The sequence below is a fragment of the Alligator sinensis genome, unplaced genomic scaffold, assembly GCF_000455745.1.
Source record: "Alligator sinensis unplaced genomic scaffold, ASM45574v1 scaffold392_2, whole genome shotgun sequence".
NCBI classification, from domain to species: domain Eukaryota; kingdom Metazoa; phylum Chordata; order Crocodylia; family Alligatoridae; genus Alligator; species Alligator sinensis.
In genome coordinates this window covers 1,311,765-1,331,551 of record NW_005842145.1, presented here as the reverse complement: position 1 = coordinate 1,331,551, position 19,787 = coordinate 1,311,765, and the positions used below count along the sequence as shown (strand labels likewise).

The following is a 19,787-nucleotide window of genomic DNA, read 5'->3' as shown; positions in this document are numbered from 1 at the left end:
CAGCAGGAGAGGGCAAATGGTGACAATGTTCACCCCCTGGACTACAAAGCTGTGCAAAAGCAGTGGCTCTGGCCAGAGCCTATGCTGACATACTGGCAATGTGCCATTCACACAGGCTTCCCAAGCTGCAAGTTGAGCACCACTAATCTAGATGCACTGTCTATTTGAATTTAATTAACAGGTAAATCATGTGCCCCTATGACTAGAGACTGAACTCTTTTAGTGATCAAGCAGTTACCCTGGCCCACCACAGTTCCCTTCGCCCTCCCCCTCCTCCTCCCTCTCCTATCCCCCGCAACCACCCAACACACTGCATGCAAGTGTGCATCTCATTTTGTTTACTAAATGAAAGTGAGGTATACAAAGATATTGATGTACAAGGGGAAAAGATGCAGATTGTGGTATACATACAAGCAACACATCTCAAAGAACATCAGATACTGTAAAGCAAATAAGCTCTGTTTGTTCAGTAGCTGTCTATCTGTATTCCACTCATGAAGATTCTCAAGCAGTGCTTCTACTGAAACAAGTTAGTACTGGAGTCTTGAACTAATTTCGACTGAAATGCTGTCTTTCCTATGCCCTAAAACATATAGTTTGGTGATCTTCATCTTGTACTGCTGAACAAATGACAGCTCTACAAATTTCCTAAATTGGGGTACCTCTGAAAGAGACCACTGAAACTTCCTGAGATCTAACAGAATGAGTTTTAATCTGAACCGAGGAAATGTGATTAGCTTGTTTCTAACAAAGTATAGTAACACATTCAGAAATCCATTTTATTAATTTCTGATTGGAGATTGCCCTTTAACTCTTTCAGCACAAGCTACCTGAAAGTTGATCTAAAGATATAAACCTGTATAAATAAGCAATGTTATAGCTACATTTAGAGGGCATAACATTCTTTCTAAGAATGTCATTTTGGGGGGGAAAACTCTGGTAATGTACTGCTTGATTAATGCCAATTTACACAATCTTCAGAAAAAAAAAAACTGGGGCGAGTCCTGAGCAAAACTTTGTGCCTATAAAAGCAGAAAAAGCATAATGTGTGTGATTTTGAAGCGTGTTTTTTCCTATTATTTGTGCAGATGTAATAGCCACTTCAAATAAAGTCTTCACAGAAAGATGTTCCAACAGAACGTATCGATGTTGGGTCACAGGTTACCATCTCAAGCAATATAATACCCAAAACAGAGGTGGTTCCTTAATTGGTGGAAATATTTCTTGTAATTTTTAGAAATGCAGATATAGCTCATTGCAAGAATACCGTAAACACTGATAGTATATATAGTATGTAGACATGGTTGTAAAATGAAACTTATTTGAATTTACCAACAGTCCAGAAGAGAATACAAAATAATCAAGTACAGGCAGTGAATGGTAGTAATTGATATTACTGGGTCCAAAAAGCAAACCTTTTCCATTTAACCTTGTGGATGCATCCAACAGACTTCTTTCTGAAGCTAATCAAAGTATTCTGGACATCTCTCAAGTATGTTTTTTCTACATAATTTAAGGAGACAGATGAAGAGGCAGAATTAAGTGGAGAGTCCTCTTTTCATCTTAAAATATTAGAATCAGAATAAGGTAGAAAAATTGGTGTTTGATTTGAGATCCACTATAGCTCCAGGGACTGGAGATAAGCAGGCACAATCAGAATCAACAGTAGCTGTTACCTGCTTGTCTTTTAAATTTAAGAAATCAACAAAGTAAGTAGGTATGCACATACCAGGTCTTTTGCTAGGTCCATTGCCAGGACATTAGGACAAAGATCTTCAACTGAAACCACTTCCGGGGGGGGGGGGGGGGGGAAAAAAAAACAACAATGCATTCTCTGATCTACATTGGGACGAAAAGTTCTACAGTGGGAAAGTCCCACTTTTGAAAGATAATATTGATAATTTATGGGTTTACTGAGCATTGATGAATTGAAGACAATGTTCAGTTTAGCCTATTTTCTCCAAATGTTTGACAAATATGTTATAATGTAAACCTGGTGCCGAATGCTACACTCCTACAAACACCATCACTTTTTTTTCTTTTTGCATATGGGAGATAATCTTGAGCCTCATTATTTATTTTCATACAGCAGTAAAGTGGTTTTGTTCAGCATAACTTGATTCAAAGACAGAAACATTCTGCAAATGAGATTTCCCAAAGTTCCAGTAATATGTTCCCTTGACTGACCAAAAACCTTAGGTCCGGTGGTAATGAAGATGACTGAAGTGATGTGAAAGGTAAGTGATGGTTGAAGACATGTGAAAGGATGACTTCTGAAAATATAACTTGGATTTTTCCAGCAGAGGACAAAGAACAAGACATGTTAACATCTCTCCATCTTCATGTCTAACAGATTATTTGGGGGGTATAATTCATGAAGAATGTGATAAAACCAACATTGTACTTTTTACAACAGATACAACTGCACTGTACCAGAACTAGGCATTTACTCACCAGTTTGTTCTGGTGTTTCACAAAACATCTATTCATGCCTTGAGAAAGTATCAGTAGGCTTCTAAGGATATTTGGGATTTTTCTCCCCCCTCTTCCTTCTGCCAGCAAGATGGGGATTTCTCTCTTCTGTTCAACAGAATGGTAAAAAGTCTTACATATGTCGTAAGAGTACTTAGAATCTGTATCTTTTGCCAAAAGGAGTGTAGGATTTGCAGAGACCAGCTACTTTCAGCTTACTTTTAACAGAGAGAGTTTAAAAGTCAGATGGCAACTGTGATGATCACCACAAATGTGAGTCAATCCCCAGATATCTATCTAATAATAGCATTTTAAAACCTAACTGCCCAGAAGGAACAAAAAAAGAAAAAGAAATCTAGCTAGAATACAGCTTTATCCTAAGCAAGAATGACTTTTGAAGCTGGCCATCTTCTAAGGCAGCAATTCTCAAGCAAGGTGCCAAGACAACCTGGGATGTCTTGAGATCCACTCAAGGGTGCTACACATTAACACTGTTAGGTGTGCAAACAGAATTGACAAAATAAACCCTAAGATTCTGACCTGACGTCTTTCCGAGTTCTTTGCCATGGAAGAATTGTTCTACTATTTTTCTGTCGTTCAAAAAGAAATTAACTAAGAGCTGGCATATTTCAAGGGGTGCCTTGAAACTACTGATGGGTGGGCGCCTTGAGTCTATCAAAAGATGCCTTGATTCTAGAAAGGTTGAAAACCACTGTAAGAGGACAGCCACATTCAATAAGATAAAACAAATCTTAAAAGTAGGTGACTACCTCTGCCAAAAGGGCTCTCCACCTCATACCAGTACCAATCCTAAAGATAGGATGTTATTTACACAAACCAACTTACCAACAATAAACTAACACTAATACCTAGTACAATTTACAATACAATCCAATGGAGCTCAGTTTGAGAAATGACTGACTGTACAAGCTGTTCCACTTTTCAACCTAGCCTGAGGAACTACTAGTCTGTCCCATACCTTTACTCTCCAGGCAACAAAGGGGAGAAACAAGAGCCCCTGTTAGATCTATGGCAGCCAAAGCCAAAAACAGATGATGGAACCTCTAGGGCTAGGGGTGTACATGATTACCCATGAAAGTCGTCCATAAATGCAACTGTTCAATAAGGAATGATGTGTATATCACGGTGACACAATGAATTCTCATTACCATAGACTATAAGTTTTCTGCTGTACAAGGGAATTTGCTCCCACCCTTCAACAAGGAAAGTGGGAACCTACTTAATATTCCAGGAAAAGCAAAGACACATCTCTAAGCAATGTCATAGAGTCACAGAACTTACCATCATTTGCTTTCTTTGATGAGCTGCCCAAGAGGCTGTATGTGCTCACTGACTCTCTAACCCTGTGCATATTCAAATGAGAGAGCATCTCCTTCCTGCTTTGAGCCATTGTACAACTGCTTCTTCTATTAGCGTGACAGATATGCATTATGGGACAGTAATAATTTTTAAGCCAGATCTATTCACCATATAACTAAACTGAAATAAGACAACTCCGTCTAAATTGTGTACACGGTTGTACATGTTGTCTTAAGATAAAACATTAACAAAAAAAATTGTTAATCACTTTTAAGCTATAATTTTCTTCTTAACAATGTTTAAAATTTTAAAGGGCAGATGGTACCAAATTGGCCAGCGGACTTTTAGTCATTAGCAGCTTTTATGAGGCTTAGAATCCTTTTGGTTAGACACCTTTGATTTCAGGTTTGCTCAGTTTTGGTTCAATCAAGTACACTTAGGATATCAAGTACAGAAACAATTGGGGGAGGCAAATGGCAAGGGAAGCAGCAGCAGGAAGAGCAAGCAGCTTACCCCATGCTTCCCCGCCCCGCCTCAACAACTCCCCTCCTCCGTGCCTCCACCCCCGGCACCTTTTCTCTCCCCTGCAGCAGCTCTGGCTCCAGCTCAGGCCCTGATAAAATAGTCGTAGCAGTGGCAGCAACAGGTGGCAGCTCCAGCCAAAGACCAACACCTCCCCTGCCACTGCAGTCTCCCTTGCACTATACTTCCCTACCCCCGCATAGCCACTCCATATGACCCCCACAGCATGTGGCCTTCCCCAAGTTGTCCCACACCCCAGATCCACATGGTTTCTTCACCCTCAACTCCTGATATCCTAAGGATCCTTTCAAGCACAGGGAACAGAAGAAAAGTGCAGCAACTCTCAGTCTTTGCTAAGAAGGGGTCAATGGCACAAATATTTGAGTCATTATGAAACACAAAAGATCAGGACAACACAGGCCAAAGCTGGTCCCCAAAACCCCACTGCCTTTAGACTGAGTCTCCCCTGAAATGGCTTTGTATGTTGTATTTTGTGATTTTTAAAAAAGAAGAAAATTCAGCCACTTCAACTTTCAAGCAAGAACCCATAAAAAGTTGAGGACACCTGCTCAACTGCATGGATTAATATTGCAATAACTACTCCTTAGCAGCTGCTCCCATTTACTATAGCTTCATGCTGCCAGAGCCCATGGTAAGACATAGCTATGAAACCTCTGCATTCACAGTAAGTATACAATATGTTTTAAAGTACTGTGTGGGAATTTGCTTCCACCCTTCAACAAAGAATGTGGGAACCTACTTTATATTCCAGGAAAATCAAAGGCACCTCTCTCTAAGCAATGTCCTATACTCACAGAACTTTATCATCCTTTGCTTTCTTTGATGAGCTGCCCAAGTGGCTGTATGTGCTCACTGACTCTCTAACCTCGAGCTGTCCTTCTATAAACAAACTCACTGTTGCATAGCAAGATTATGACATCACAACTATTTCAACCAGTCAAGAGTTGCTTTCTGTTGCTTTCTATGATGCAGTCCTATCAACTGACACATCCAGTGTAATTTTCATTGCTCAAATCTATTACCATAAATAATATCCATTAAGTGACCGTTATACCCTGATGACGCTTTACTTACCCACCTCAAACTGGAACTGTCTTCTCGCATGCACCATGGTTGAAGTAATTATGCATTGAAGCAACCATATCAACCTAGATTTTGGTATTTGATTATCAAACAAATACTGGGTCAATTGAACAAACGCTGTGACAAAATTGTCAAATTATTTAAACATTAATTATCAGAAGAGAAAGAGAGGCTTTAATCTTCAGTTGGTTAGGTACTTATGCTAATTATAAAAACCATGTTAGATAACTGCCATTGTGAAACAAATTAAATTCTAAAAAACTGTAATGAACATTTATAACCATCAATATTAGGTAACTGTAAATGTAAATGATATTCAAGACTGAACAGTTCTTTCCTTTGGCTTTTATCCCAAAACCCCAGAAATAAGACACACATGGAAAGTATAGAAGACAAAAGTCAATTTTTAAAATGCAGTTATGTTAAGCGGGCAGAAGGCCAACTCTTCAAGCATTCTGCTGTTTATATTTGGATATGCCTGCAGTCACAGCAGATGGCCAGTAGGAGAAGCTTTTCTATACGACTAGCTTTCCTCAGTACAATGTAGATCCAGGAGCCCCACACAGCTTAATGGGAAAGAATAAAAAGGAGCCTGGGAGAGCTCAAGAGGTGCAGGGCAGGGGATGCCTGCTACTAAACGGAGTGAGTGTGCATGTCCTGACTCATGCAGTACTGAGATGCAAGGCACGTGGTCCTTCTGCCCTTCTTAAGAGAATAATGCAATAGAAAGATAGGCTGCCACCCATACAAAGGCTTCACAGAATACTAACAATATTTGACTGTGATCAAATAATAGATGGTCAACTAACCACTCACTTGACCAGGATGCTAACCCTATAACAACCAAAATGGGTACTTTTAAACAATTAACACAGCGATGTCCAACAGCCAATTCTAAAAATTTAAAGACATTACCAGGTACAAGATTTTTTCCCAACTAACAGAGCAATAATTGACTTCTAGATGTTACATATAATTCACATTATGAAAGTTTAAGATTTGCCTTATTTAGAAAGTATGAGCAAACTCCTGATACATTAATACAGTTAAGTGGGTATGCCAAACCAAACAACTTTAATGAAGCAGAAGGTTGCTGAAAAAGTAGAGGACTAATCTACACCCATTTTTATAACAATTTAGTTTTTTGGTGCAAGTCCTTATGTGACCGCTTATTCTGGAATAAGAGTAAAAAATTGCTTTTGTCACATCAGAGACTTTTTATAACAGTTGCTCCACAGTATTTGAAATAATTATATTTGTTTAGAAATTCACATTAGTCTGTTATTTCAGCAGAAGCACAGTCCTATAAGATTTGGGCATGGGCACAGGAACAAATTACTCCAAGGAGAATGAAGCTTTTTTAACATCAGCTGCTCCACAGTAATTGCCCAAATGTTAGCTCTTACCCTACAGTAAAATCTAATATATTCTGCAACAGTTTGGCCCCAAATGAGAGTTCTATAAGAGAGAAGAGGAAAAGTAAGCTATGGCTAATTTAATTTAAATTAATTAGAACATTATTTTCCAGTAATTCCACCTACAGAATTTTGTTGCTTCAGCTGAAATGTGTTTGTCTTGACTGTATAAATAACAACATGTCATTACTATTATTGTACTCATAAATGGGCGTTAGATTTTGTTTCCAAGCCAAAATCTACTACTGACAAACATGGGGTGATCCAGGAGATTACACCCCATAATTCCAATCTCAACAGATAGGAAAGGAGAAGTTTGTCTTACATAAGGGCTCTCTTTCAGGAACAAAGCTTCTACATCTCAAGATCCTCTTTTGTTCCATGCTCCCCTGCTTGGAACATGCCTCTAAGATTACTCATGAAGGTAGATAAGAATCGTGTTTCCAGCAAGGAAGAATCAAACCTGTAACAGCAGTGGAGATAAGGTGATTTTCAGCATGGCTTTTCTGACAAGAGTAGTATATAGCAGTGCACGCAATGCCCCTAAGACTCATCAGGACAATGGCAGGAGGAAAGTTACTACAGAATTGTAGTAGGAAGCAAGCAGCACATTAAAATGTGACCTGTTAATAGTTAATCTAACACAGACCAATGGAGGACATCGACCCCTTGACTACCATTGATTGGAAGGGGTTTTTTTGATGACTAGTATTTATGGTTGGACTACAGGCTCTGAACACCCTAAAAAAGAACAATATCTTGTTTTCTGCCACGTAAATGAGCCATATTTCTTTTGTTTGTTTTCCTTTTTATCCAAATACAAAAAATGTGGTTCTACGTTCCTACTGACTCTAAATGATTTCATGTTGGGAAGAACCCTTACAATTTTTTTTTTTTTTTGGCTTTTGCAAGTCACCCGAAAGAGGAAGAGCACTAAAGTGAATGGCTAGGTACGGACATTCAAAAAGCATAAGGCAGAATCGATCTAAATTGCGCTGTTTTCAATAAGGACAGTTTAGATTGGTAGCAAACAAAACACACGTCCACCCTTTGATGTGGGAGGCAAATCTTAGACCAGGTTCTGCAATTTTTAAACCGGTCTGCGTGCGCCAAACTTCTGTTCCATTACAGTTTCTAATTACTTATACCAGTAAAAGTATAATGTTTGTACCTGACCAATGTCTCATTTATGTTCAGAAAGAGAACCATTGGACTAATTACTTCAGTCCTTTGGTACTGTCTTAGCAAAGAGCCTTATACAAGTTTATAGACAATACAAGGCTAAGAATATTATGTATAGCATTTTTACTAACATTAAAATATCCTGAGGGTTTGGTTTTGTTTTTGACTTACAATTACAGTGTTTTGTACTTCTGAAAGTCATACCAGAAATCAAGTATTCAGAGTTAGTTTTAGGAATACAAGAAAATACTGGTAATTTACAGTCTGATATACTGAGAATCATACTCATTCTGAAAAATATATATACTTGGAAATGTGTCAGAAAATACCACTCCAATCTCATTCTCAGTAAGAAATATATGACCTGACTAGTAAAGAATTTCAGCAGTTCTTACGCATAGCCACTTTAATTTTAAAGGCATACATATTAACTGGAACTTGGTATTTTTATATAAAAACTGAAACAGTTGAAAGGCTAAAACAGTTTTGTTAAATGATATTGAAAATATAATCATTTACACAAGGAATCAACCTGGTAAATTCTAAAAACTGGAAGCAAATACTACAGGTTTCTTTTTTTTATTTGAAACGGATGATGGGGTAAATTTTATTTTAAAATTAAGATTGGGTTTGTTTTTTTGGGGAGGGTTTTAAAGCAAACAAATGCTTTATCTTCCTTTCTATTACTCTTCTTTTTAAAATAATTTTCCTCCTCCAGATTCCACCTTCTCTTTTTGTGCTGTTTCTAGAGCTCTTTAGAAAATTCAGTGTGGGGGAACTTTGCTTTTAATTCTTGAAAGATTTATGGGTGGGAGGGCAAAAATGACTAAGGCAGAAAGCTTAGAGCTTTCTGAAATAGTGTTTGACCAACAGCTACATAATACTTTGATGAATTTGCTGTTTGTTTTCTCTTACGCATACATTGCCATAAAGATGAATCGAAACTTTTTTCCTAATGATCAAGCCCAACACAAAGAAAGTAAAACTGATCAATGAGGTGAAAAAGAATTCCCATAGATGGAGACATGATACTTCCTCTTCTATCTGTTCATATTATGCCTGGTATGAAAATATTCATAATTTAAAAATAATATAAATAAGTAACCTTTCACAGAAGAGTTTAAAAGTGAACTGCAGAGTGGATAGAAATGTACGCCTGGGTTTTGTTAGTTAAATTTATCACATTTTTCAAAAGTTTGATAGAAGATAAACCAGTTATTTGCATAAAAAGAAAGAATTCTAAGGGTAAATTATTCCACAGAGAAAACTAATTTAACTAGACACATCTAAGACCACAATCCTGAGCAAAGTATCTTTCTTATCAAATTTGGAAGCATAGGGAGGGTTCCATCAGAAGGCTTGACATATAGATAACCTGATGCAGGAATCTTTAAATAAAATTAATAAGCAAGAAGCAAGTGGAGAACTCATAGAAGCTGAAAGCAATAGAAAAGGAAACCAAAGATCCTGAATACTGAATATCAGCAAAGTGATGTTTACTGTCATTAAAAATAGTAAGAAAACCCCTTCAAAATGGTCATACAACTAAAAAAAGGGATTTCAAAAACATTACAAATTTTGAGGGCCTAATAAAAGACTGAAAAATAGCCACATAAAAATATGGTTTTTTAAACACCAAGATTGTGCTAATAATAGCATGAAGATAAGCTGTTCAAGATGCCTTAACATGACTTAACTCAGTGGTTCTCAACCTTTTTAGACTCAAGGCACCCCTCAGAAAATTCCAGCTTTCACATATTTTTTACTATGGAAAAATACTAGAACAATTCTGTTGCAAAGAACTGAGAAAGATCATAACAGGTCAGAATGTTTTGAATGCTATGGATTTCTATTTGAAATCTCTGGGTTTATCTTGTGTATCCTGTGTAGGTGCTTGCAGACCAAACAGTACCAATATTACACACTATTGCATGACACCCTTCAAAGGACTGCATTTGCATGTTGTTAAGATCACTGATTTAACTGAATAATGTCAAATTAACCCATTTTCCCAAATGTGATGGAACACTTCTGACTCTTCAAAAAAAGTTTGAAACTACTTTTAAAGCAAAGAACCAAGAGATAAGAGGTTTTCCATGTTTCTGTTTACATTAAAATGAATGTCATTATTAAGAATTACATAGTCTCTCTCTCTCTCATTTGACTATGCATATTCAAATGAGAGAGAATCTCCCTCCTGCTTTGAGCCATTGTACAACTGCTTCTTTTATTAGCGTGACAGTTATGCATTATGGGACAGTAATAATTTTTAAGCCAGATCTATTCACCATATAACTAAACTGAAATAAGACAACTCCGTCTAAATTGTGTACACGGTTGTACATGTTGTCTTAAGATAAAACATTAACAAAAAAAATTGTTAATCACTTTTAAGCTATAATTTTCTTCTTAACAATGTTTAAAATTTTAAAGGGCAGATGGTACCAAATTGGCCAGCGGACTTTTAGTCATTAGCAGCTTTTATGAGGCTTAGAATCCTTTTGGTTAGACACCTTTGATTTCAGGTTTGCTCAGTTTTGGTTCAATCAAGTACACTTAGGATATCAAGTCTCCCCTGCCACTGCAGTCTCCCTTGCACTACACTTCCCCACCCCCCTATAGCCACTCCATATGACCCCCACACCATGTGGCCTTCCCCAAGCTGTCCCACACCCCAGATCCACATGGTTTCTTCACCCTCAACTCCTGATATCCTAAGGATCCTTTCAAGCACAGGGAACAGAAGAAAAGTGCAGCAACTCTCAGTCTTTGCTAAGAAGGGGTCAATGGCAAATATTTGAGTCATTATGAAACACAGATGAGGACAACACAGGCCAAAGCTGGTCCCCAAAACCCCACTGCCTTTAGACTGAGTCTACCCTGAAATGGCTTTGTATGTTGTATTTTGTGATTTTTAAAAAAAGAAGAAAATTCAGCCACTTCAACTTACAAGCAAGAACCCATAAAAAGTTTTGGACACCTGCTTAACTGCATGGATTAATACTGCAATAACTACACCTTAGCAGCTGCTCCCATTTACTACAGCTTCATGCTGCCAGAGCCCATGATAAGACATAGCTATGAAACCTCTGCATTCATGGTAAGTACACAATGTATTTTAAAGTATTGTGTGGGAAGCTGTTTTAATTTACTGTTTTATTTTAATATATTTTATGTGTTTTTATAATTTATCCTGTAAGCTGCCCTGAACATTTTTTGTGGGGAGGGGAGGATACAAGTCAAATAAATATACTGGAGATAGTAGTCTAGCAAGGTCCACCACACACAGGTGGGGGTGGGGGGGAGAGGAGAGAAAGAGAGGGAGGGAGAGATGACAACCCTTTTGGCAGATATGCCACAAATTAACCCCACATCCCCACTCAGGTCTACTCACGTTCCCTTCTCCAGCTCCACTGGCCACTCTGCTTTCTGCTGCCTGCCCTGTGCTCCCTACCCGATCTGCTGCTTTGCTTTCTGCTCAATCTGTTACTCTGCTTTCTACTCCCTACCCTATCTGCCACTGTGCTGCCTGTCTCTTCCCTGGTCTGCCACATGCCACACGCAGAGGTTTTATGTGCAGCTTGTGGCATGCATACACCAGGTTGGCCTCTACTGTCCTAGCACTAGTGGACTGTTCTATTCTCTAGAAAAAAAAAAAATCAGCTGAGAAACAGCTAAACTAAGCTTCCACTAGCTTCTGAGGAGAATTAGGTGTTGTATAATTTTTAAAAGCATCTAAATACTTTTAAAATATCTAGTCCTAAATCATGTTTAATACCAGAAGTTAGTTCCTAAATTCCTAAATATAATTTTGAAAATGTCTGCATTTTTAAACTTGCTTTTACATAATTTAATTATGAGATTTTCCAAGGTACCAAAGGGAAAGTTAAAGGTATTTCAGCATTTATCTCCCTCCAGCATTTTTTAAATTTGCTCAGGTACCTGATTCCTACCATTCTAAGTATTTTGTATAGTAACCAGCCCTGTAGTATTTTTACTGCAAGATTTCTAAAATCGTCTCTGATCTTCCAAGAAAGGGAACTCATCTTGGGTTGAATGTATTTAGTGGATTTTGGTTTGTCACTGCTGTATGTTATTTTTTATCTATTAATGGTGGGAGAGTCCGCTCAAAATGGTGTGGGGAGGAGGGAATGTTAGAGTAAGCTTTAAAGCAGCTTACACTCCTGGTTAGTCCACTTCCTTACATGGCTCACTCCACAGCCAGTTCATAACAATGAAAACAACTTCCTGTTTCTCATACTGCCCTACATTGTGAAAACTACACAGTACCACAGGAATGTAACTGTCCTGGTGGAATGGAGATATGATCACCAGGGATCCAGATTTTCTGTTTCCAATGGGAAAACAGAGAAAACCATGGATTTTACCCTTTACTGGAGAAACTCGCATATTTTCCAGTTTTGCAGAGTTCGTCTGCAAGGGGCTGGGAGGAGGGCGATCGGGCAGGGGGGTACCATGTGCATGTATATGCACGTGGCCACCAGGCAGCCTGGAAAGCAGATCTCACAGATAAAGTGGGGGGGGAGAGGGGGGAATTAAGGCCCCCATAGGGAGAGAGGGAGGGAGTTGGGCAGGGCCGGGGGGCTGTGGGGGAGAGTGAGGGGCATTTCATTTTAATCACGGATTTGGGGGGTTTTTAATCAAAGAATTTGCGATCTTCTATCAGGGAAAACCAGGATCCCTGAAGATCACAGACGAAGCTAGGTCCTAACCCACTGATGGCCTGGAACAATGGTAATCAATATCGAACACATGGGACTCCCACGAGTCCAGAAATTTGACAGCAGTGGTAGTATTAACTGCCCCTCTCCTGCTGTCAAATTTTTGGACCTTGAGAGCCAGAAAATGTAGCCCTGCTCCAACAAATGGAATCATTCCACAGACAAAATCAGACCCATAGGATTGCACTGGAGCATGGGATCACACCCACAGACCAATCTTGTGCCACTTACCTGCAGAATTGGAAGGTCTGGCACCACTACCCTGGAAAAATCAAGACCAACACCTTAACAGGACACCAAAAGCAGACTCCACACTGGTGAAGGGAGGAGGGAAAGAATGTGAGAGAAAGAAAGAAAGTCATGCTCACAGTGGTCCGATTCATCCAGGTGCTGGCATTCTACACACAGTGGAGCACTGTATTGGAGACTAAACATGAAAGCAAGAATTACAGTAACCTCTGTAGATGTGAAAAAAATACAGGTCACACTGGTCCAATCTGGGAGGAAATGTTAAAGATTCCAAAGAAACTGCAATTATAAAGGTTTTTTTCCTTTTTAAATCACCACTGTAACCAAGTTGTCATCTAGGCTTAATACAAAACCAAACAAAATAACCATGCATTTTTTTAACCACATTAATAAATTGGTAGAGAGGCCCCATCTAAACCTAAAATTCAGGATTAATGTTAGTTCAAACTAACTAGCAAAACTATAGGGCAGGGGGCACTGCAGGCTGCCATGAAAAGGAGGGCTGGCATAAAGAAGAGGGAAAGCACCTTTTCTCTCTTGCTACAGAGATGAGGACATGGACTAATGGCTTGAAGTTGCAGCAAAGTAAATTTAGACTGAGGATCTGGAAAAACTTCATCACTGTTAGAATAGAGAAGCAATGGAATAGACTGCCTAGTGAAGTTGTGGACTCTCCATTACTGGAGATGTTCAGAAGTGGTTGGACAGCCACTGGTCATGGATGATGTAGGCATATATATGCCTATTTTCTACTATGGGTATTTTCTTACTCCCCACTCAGGATCAGACCGACTGCCATGTTTAGGGTCAGGAAGGAATTTTACCCCATGATCAGATTGGTACAGACTATAGGGCTTTTTGCCTTCCTCTGTACCGGAGTGTGGCCCTCTGCCTGGGACCTCTTAAGCATATACTGACAACATTTTATAGAAGCAGCACAGTGGCTCCCATAGTTTCCCTGCTTTACCAGTGGTAAGTTAGGATGTCAGGTCTATATTGTGTCAGGGTTGAGTGTAGTCTTATGTAGACTTTAGACTGTGGTTGTATGGGATGGTTTGGATAGGGATGATACTGCTTCATGCAGCGGGTTGGACTAGATGTCCTCTGGAGGTCCTTTCCATCCCTACTTCTCTATGTTCTTCTTAGGCTAAAATGTGATCAAACTATTCTTCATGAAAATACTGATTCTCCTCTATATACACAGTGAAATTCTTGTGATGGCACTGATTTGGAAAATGAGATGTATATATCTGGATGTCAGCAACATATAATTGGTTTTAGAGCTTATGCTCTATCACTTTTTTCCCAAATGATATATATAGCTGACGCTAACAGTCACTGATCACGCTTTCATGATTTGGGGTGGAATAGCATACCAACAAAAAAACTTTAAAAATATCTTTACATTTACTTTCAAACATGATTCTTAATGAATATTATAATCCAGTAATAACTCCTTGGATCCACTGCAATTTTTAGCATGCAGGCATTTTTCTGCAAGGAACAGGTTCATGGCTGCAAGATAATTAACAGTATAGCCTTCTACTGTACCACAAGTATAACTCCCTCCACCCTCTACCCCTGCCCAATCCTTAAGCTCCACTGGCATTATAAAGTTGTATTTCTGACCACAAGATGCAAAAGAGATGCACATAATTGTGTCTTCACCTATCTTTACACAGAGCACACTTTCGAAAAGCATACATTGTCCCCAGTCCTCAAGGTTGAGACACACTCTGCCAGATTCCCTTCCTGAACATGCTTTTATTAACTCATTATTAAGTTAATTTTTTAATAGTTTTTAGTTATTAAGAGGAATTTCCAAAGCATTTCCTTCTATTATCATATTATTCAGGAACATGCATGAATCAACACTTCATTTGCCATTTGGAATGGTCATTAACATGACGTTAATTTCATCCAATCTGGATGAAGAAAAGGCTTAGGAGTTTTATGTTGTACCCATTGTATCAGTGCATTTTTCCCCCCAAAGATACTGACATATTCAGAGATAATCTCTACTCATAAACATAAAATGCAAAAATGGTATTTTCCTATCTGATTAAATGTAATGCAGGGAGGGGTTAATGTAGCCCCATTACATTGGACCCTTAGTATTTAATTAAGCATATAGACAGTTCATTTATGTTCTTCATTCTTACTGGAAGATAATTTTACCATATATACAGAACATGAACCCAGAGTGAACATTGTACATTTTCATTTAAGGTGAACATCATATATGCTTTAGTAACATTTAAATAACAGCTGAGCCCCAGAAAATTAATTCTGGTTTGTATTCACCTAAAGGACAACAATATTCCTCATAATAAATGTGGTTTTTTTACTTGGCAACATTTAGTATTTTAATATTTTTGAAAATATAGCAATACAATCACTTTATAAACATCTGTTGATTTACTTAGCTTTTTCACTAACATCAATTTAATGGAATTAAAATCACTTCTGTTATTTCTTGCTATGGTCCACAGAATAATCAAATTTGAAGTCATAACATCAAAAAAAAGATTTAAAAAAGGTAAGCATGCATTAGGAAAGCAAATGAATTGTTTTTCAGAACAGATGAATAAGACAGAATGTTCATCTAGACATTTCTACACACGCCAATTTGAATGAAATCAAACAATGAATAATTGCCTGAGGTAAGTGTGTCCCTGGAAACATTTTTACACAAAACAGAAAAATATGAAAGTAACTTTGACACCCCCAACCAATATGACTGTGCGAAGCTTCGGTCCCCAATTCGATTTGGCCTGATTTGGTGGCCATATCTCCGAATCGAATCAGAGGACCCTTTAATCTCTCTGAATCAAATCGGAACCCTATGAATCGATTCGGAAAGATACTGACATAGAGACAGCTTTAAATGTTTTTTCTGCATACCTCTAGGTAGCAGGGGCTTGTGAGTGTTGCGATGCTGGGGCGCATGGAGTGTCCCACAGAAGCATGGGTGTGCTCACAAAAACGTGGGGGGGGGGGGGGGGGGCTCCCCAGCGCACTTGACAGCAGACCCAGAAAAGGACCAGAAGCACTTCTGGTCCACGTCCAGGTCTGTGGGGGAGTGTGCTGGGGGGGCCCCCTGCGGCCAATCGCCGAGCTGGGGAGGCACAGGGTGGAAGGGGCCAGCACGCTCCCCGGCAGACCCAGAAGTGGACCAGAAGTACTTCCAGTACACTTCCAGGTTCGCCCCCAAGCATGTGGAGGCCCCCCCGCACTCCTGTGGGACGCTTCATGCGCCTCAGCATGGCAGTGATCACGAGCTGCGCCTGCTACATCAAGGTATATAGAAAAAACTTGTAAAGTTGTGTCTATGTCCGAATCGCTGATTCTCCAAATCTTCAGATTCAGATTCGGCCGAATCAAATCGGGGACAGTAATCCAAATCAACAAATCGAATCACTGTCCTTAATTCGGGCCGAATCCGAATCGAATAGGACCCGCTTCGCACACCCCTACAAACCAATACTTCAAAAACAAGAATGATTTTGATAAATAGCTGCAACATCATAACACATTACACCTCATGATTTCAGTCTTATTGGTCATTAGTGTTTTCTATAGCTATATTATCCTCCACACTTCTCTAGCCTTCCCCTTTCCTCACTGTTTCCAAGTATATGAAAATGGCACTTTTGAAACTTATCTTACTTGCTACTACTATTTTATTTTTTAAGTAATGCTTATACTTTATTTACATTCTATTTTACATTTAGCTTATTCATCTCTCAAACAACTATGCTTTTTCCTTTATTTCCCCTGCAAAAACAAAATAACTTTTAGACATGGATGATGCTCTTTCAGATGCAATCATTTCATTTCCTCTCTGCTGATAATGTCTCAATAGTAAAAGTGGTAGTACTTATCCTCCGATACAGTCACGTCTGACATCGTGCAGTACTGCTACCCACATTCTGTTCTCCTTCATGTTCACAGACAGGTGAGGAAAATCACATACATTTTCATATCAAATATCCCGCTTCACCCCAATGGCTTACAGAATCAACATATCTGGACTTATCTAAATTTTAATTTTAACTCTACAGTTTACTATTACATAAAGGTTAAACTATTCAGTATATTATTAGCAGTAGTTTAATTGTTTGATTTCTATGCCACCCCCTCCCAAAAAGGTTCAGGGCAGCTTATAATAACTAAGTCATAAAAATAGGAAAGCTCAAGCCTGCCAGTTAAAAGTCTTCCCAAATAAAAAGGTCTTCCACTGTTTCCAAAAGATGGCCAGGCTGGACGGAGCTTGATTCCACTTCTACAACAATGAGAATTAAAAGTTACTCTACTATCAAGGTCAGTGAACCAAAACAAGTATTAAATGAGATTAGATTCAGACTCTTTATTTGAATGTTCCTTTGTTTAGATTTATTTTCAAGTGTTTTTTAGAAAAAAGTTAATGCAGTAGCTTCAGCTAAGACACTGCACTGTGATGTAAGTAGTCTTTAATCAATTTAGAAAGTTACCATATTTATTTGAATAGATTACCCTGTTTATAAGACAACCCTCCCAATAATTAGATTCTATATATGCAAAATTTATAAATGTTATAGTTTTCCAGGTGTAGAATCTAATTATTGGAGATCTGCCTTTAATTTGTCCCCTTCCCACTGATACAGTAGAGAAAATAAATCTAGGGGGTGAAAAAGTCGCTTTGCTCTGTGCTTCCCTGAAACTTTTTCCCCTGACAGCCCCTTCCCCCTCTCCTTACTGTCAGACCCTGCTCCTCACTTCTATGTGCTTGGGGAGAGCAAATTTGAAAATAATAACCTGGATATTAAACAAAGCTATAGCAATTTGCATGTGCTACCCATACACTTAATTCACCTAGAATTGATGCATGTTACCTTTTTTTGAAACTGCTTCAGGTTTTAGTACAGCTACCCCATTAACATGCTCTTGTGCAGCACTTTGATATCTACTTATGTATAGTACAACCTACTTTTGCTTAAAGCCAAATTAATTCTGAGTTCCAAAATCGACTGAGCGAAGCTAAATTATTCAAGTCTGTGTGGTATTACTCCCAGGCAAATCCCCTCCAATCCAGACCCATCAGTCTGGGACTTCAGATACTACCCAAATCCATGGCAGGCTTCCTGCATGTAGGACCCAAGCCCAAAGGCGTTCAGATGACTCCTAGTCATGCCTGCTCCTACCCAAAATCCAAATGAACAAGGCAGGGGGAAAGCGCAGACAGTCCCCCTTTACCACCAAATTGTGCAGTCAAGTTATCTACATTTGGGAAACTCACAGGGGTCAGCCTGCCCAGAGTGCAATGGATGCACCTCATCCTGGGAAAACTTGTTGATCATGGTAGTTCCCCTGCCAGATATGTATAAACTATTCATGATATTAGTCCAAAGCCAAAGACTCATGATTTGCCATATAGTTATTTGGGCTGGGCCCCACCGGATGCAGATGAGGCACAGGGCAACCTGGTCTGGCTCCCCCTCATGGAGGGTGGGGCCACACTAGTCATACACACCAGGCTGAGTGTGGAGGCAACAGAAGAAGGGTTCTGGCTGAACTGTTTGGGGCTATATTTGGTGATGCTTGCCAGACATTTAAGGCTGGTGAAGAAACAGGAATCATTGGAAATAGAAAGAAAGATGCAGCTCAGCTGTGGGAATGAAGAGGAAGTCTAAATGTATTCAGTGTGGTGGCTCACCATGACTTGGAAAAGAGTCAGTGGTGAAAGGGATTGTGCTTAATGGGCATTACCATGCATCTTATTCAGATGGGCAGTACTAACCTGTAAGTGTGGTAGGTTCCCATCAGCATGGTTGCCCAATGTGAACCATGCATTTTACAGGCATGTAAAACATGCTGAAAAAAAAAGTTTTACAGTCACACTCAATGATGGCTGCATTTAATCAACTTCACAGTTGGTTTCCATTACTGAGCACATGCTGTTTTGTCAGCAATTTAATGACAGACTATGTATTTAGTGATATGTCCTTATATGCAATTATATGACAAGATGCTTTTGCCCCCATGCCAGTTGGGGGAAAAATCTTGTATTCAAGTAAATACGGTACACTGCCATGAACCCTATTACCTTCTGGGAGAAATGCATGTTGTAATGCATGATTTCTTGAGTCTGTTTTCCTGATACGGCAAAAGTAGTCTCTATATGAGGTAACACCATGCTGTATTTAGCCTTATCATTGTTTCTGCATTATATTTGATATCAATGCAATTTTGATATATCTTTATACAGTAAAATCTCTGTTATCCGGCATGAGTGGGGAATGTTGGGTGCTGGTGATGTAAAAATGACAGTTATCTAAAAATACCAGAGCTGGAAGGGGGGGCTTGCACATGGCGAGGTGGTGAGTGGCAGCGGTAATGTGGGGTGGTGGGTGGTGGTGGCGCAGTGGCAGCGTTGGGTGGTTGCACACGGCGGCATTTCAGAATGGTGGATAGCGGTGGTGTGGCCGCATGGTGGCAGTCAATAGAGTATGCTGGCTAGCAGAATGCCAGAAAACAGGGTTTTTACTGTATTTTAGCCAAGACTGTTTATTGGGGCAGCAATTAACTTAAATGTTCCTCTCCTATACACACTTGGAAGAGGTTATCGCTGACAAATTTCTTGACTTATTACCCTTATGGACATACTCTGCGGCACATGAACCTGGCCCTCCTACACATTGACGAATTCACTTTTTAAATAAATAAATAAATAAATAAGAGAGGACCCCCTGACACCTAACTGTTGCGGGGCGGGGGGGGGGGGGGGGGGGGGAAAATATTT

The 19,787-nt window shown here is 39.2% G+C and overlaps 1 protein-coding gene and 1 non-coding gene across 3 annotated transcripts in view; both read right to left on the bottom strand.

Annotated features, from left to right (window-relative positions):
• RFX3 (regulatory factor X3) overlaps positions 1–19,787 on the bottom strand; it is a 263,571-nt gene that overhangs the window by 217,325 nt on the left and 26,459 nt on the right. The gene's annotated exons all lie outside the window — the stretch shown is intronic.
• On the bottom strand, positions 18,212–18,370 carry LOC112550557. Its single transcript, XR_003094466.1, has one exon. It is a non-coding gene; the product is annotated as a U1 spliceosomal RNA (small nuclear RNA).